This window comes from Cyprinodon variegatus, unplaced genomic scaffold (genome assembly GCF_000732505.1).
Source record: "Cyprinodon variegatus isolate N-32 unplaced genomic scaffold, C_variegatus-1.0 Scaffold50, whole genome shotgun sequence".
Classification (NCBI taxonomy): Eukaryota; Metazoa; Chordata; class Actinopteri; order Cyprinodontiformes; family Cyprinodontidae; genus Cyprinodon; species Cyprinodon variegatus.
In genome coordinates this window covers 1,794,389-1,796,778 of record NW_015150503.1, presented here as the reverse complement: position 1 = coordinate 1,796,778, position 2,390 = coordinate 1,794,389, and the positions used below count along the sequence as shown (strand labels likewise).

Sequence of the window (2,390 nt, the reverse complement as noted above, 5' to 3'; positions counted from 1 at the left end):
ACTTCAACGGAAGGTTTCCAGATGGATATGCGGAGCAAATCCATCTGGCGGAGTCAGGTTAGAAGTCATTGGCCTGTGCTTAGTAATCTGGTTAAGTACTCTTCACTTTAAACACTGATTAATTGCTCTAAATGAGCTTAAATGCAATGCAATTAAGAAAAAAAACAGCATTTCTAAATCTTAAGTTATTTAAAGTATTTCTTTATGCACCTGATCTTCACTCTTTTCCTTTTGCCACTTTCCCTCTGTTCAGCGGTCGGTCGTAAGGACAGTGACCTTAAGCAAAGTGAGTAAAAGCATCCCATGAATGATTAACGCATCCCCCCACCCCCCACCATTTAGAGTCTCTGCAGAATACAGCTTTAAAATTCACCCAAGTACAGACTGCAAACGTCAATTATTCATCTGCTTGCCTGGTGTTGCTTGAAGTGAGGACGTGCAGCGGCTAAGTGGCTCGTTCCTGGGGTAAATGTAAAAGTTTGCACACCTGTGAAGAACTGCAGAGACCACAAAGAAGACGGGGGACCTCTCAGAATTCTGCAGCATGCTCTTTGTAGGATCATCCAATAGATAACCCAAGGACAAATGATCAAAGACAGCTTGTGCCTGCCAGTCAGGATGACAGGCGCAGCTCTTTGTTGTTGTTCCGACGCTGCTGTACAATCATGCTCCGTTTAACATACATGGAAGAAAATGAGGCAGAGGCCTCTGAGATGTTTGCTGCGGCTGAGCTTTGCACAAACAAAGACGTTAACTGTCATGATGAATGTGATGCCTGGATCTGGTTAAGGCTCTGCTCAAACAATGTTTGTAATTACATCCACCCCCAGGCTGATGCAAACACACTTCTCTTCATCTGACATGCTCAGCGGGATGGTTTTAAAAAAAATCTTTCCCATCCGACTGGAGTGGGTTAGGATTTAAACTGTAAACTTTAATTTAAGACGACAAATTTAAACTAATCCAAAAGTACAATAAGCTTGTTTCAGCCGTTTTTGTTTTCGTCACTTCAGGCACCCAGGCTTCCAAAGGTTTAAAAAGTTGCTACTTCAAAATCATAAATATTTTTCGTACATTTGGGTCCTCCTCTTTTAAGAAGCCTATAGTCACCTTGGCTTTATGAATATCTGTGCCATTAGCTTATTATGCCGTTCCAGTCTAATTATCACAGCCTGTTGGCTAATTATATTTAATTTATGAGTTTTACACCTTTATTTTACTCTATAGTGTTATATACCTTTATGTATTTATGTATTTATCCTAACAATGTCAGATACCCATTTCACAAAGCATGTTAAAAACATACGGAGACTCAATTTCTCAACTCTGAATTGATCTAACATTAAAAACAGCAATTATCAAACCATTGTTGAATAAGAATAGCTTTGACAAATGAATTCCTGCAGAACTACAGGCCCATATCGAAGCTCCACTTTCACTTCATCAGTAAGATTATTGAAAAAGTTGTGTTTAAACAGTAAAATGCCTTCGATAACAATGACCAGTTGCTTTGATGTCTTCCACTCAGGTTCCAATGCTAACCAAAGTACTTAAACTTCCCTGTTTAATGTGTCCAATCACAACTGTATAAATTGAGACTGTAGAGGAACCACAGAGCTCGTATCAGTGCAGCGTTTGATAGTGTTGATCACTTGATTTATCAGAGCGTTACTTCTGATAAAATCAAGTTCTGGTACTGTAACGGACTTGTTTAAATCCTACCTGAAGAACAGAGACTTCTATGTATCAGTAGGGAACTTTAAATCAGAGATTTAAATCATATTTGAGATTCCTCAAGGCTCCATTCTTAACCTCCTCCTATTCAATATCTACATGCTACCTTTAGGTTATATTATAGCACAAAACAACAGTTACCATACATGTACAGATCACACACAGCTTTACATCACAATGTCACCAGATGACTATGAGCCCATAAGACTGTTGGCTAGATGCTTACAGATCAATATGTGGATTTGACATAAACTACGATTTAATAAAACCAGACTAAGGTAATAATTTTCATACCAAAGAGGAGAGATCCAGAGTTAGATCACAGCTTCAACTACTACAGCTAGAAACCACTGATTATGGCTGAAATCTTGGTGTCAGACCTGAACCTTCAGAGGCACATAAAGGCAGTTAGCAGGTCAGCTTTTTATCACTTGAAGAACATTTCCAGGATTAAAGGACTGATGACCAAACAGGATCTAGAACAACTCATCCTTGCATTTATCTTTAGTAGAATTCATGATTGCAACAGTGTCTTCATAGGTTTGCTTAAAAGTCTGTCAGAGAGCTGCAACTGATCTAAAATGCTCTGGAAAAAATCTAAATCTAGATACGTAATTTTTTCTTAAAATAAGTGCATTTGTTCTTGGATTAAGGAG

At 38.5% G+C, this 2,390-nt stretch overlaps 1 protein-coding gene across 1 annotated transcript in view; it reads right to left on the bottom strand.

The window, feature by feature from the left end:
• The window catches only part of LOC107082319 (heparan sulfate glucosamine 3-O-sulfotransferase 3A1-like), a 64,619-nt gene that overhangs the window by 1,439 nt on the left and 60,790 nt on the right, over window positions 1-2,390 (bottom strand). The window lies entirely within an intron of this gene.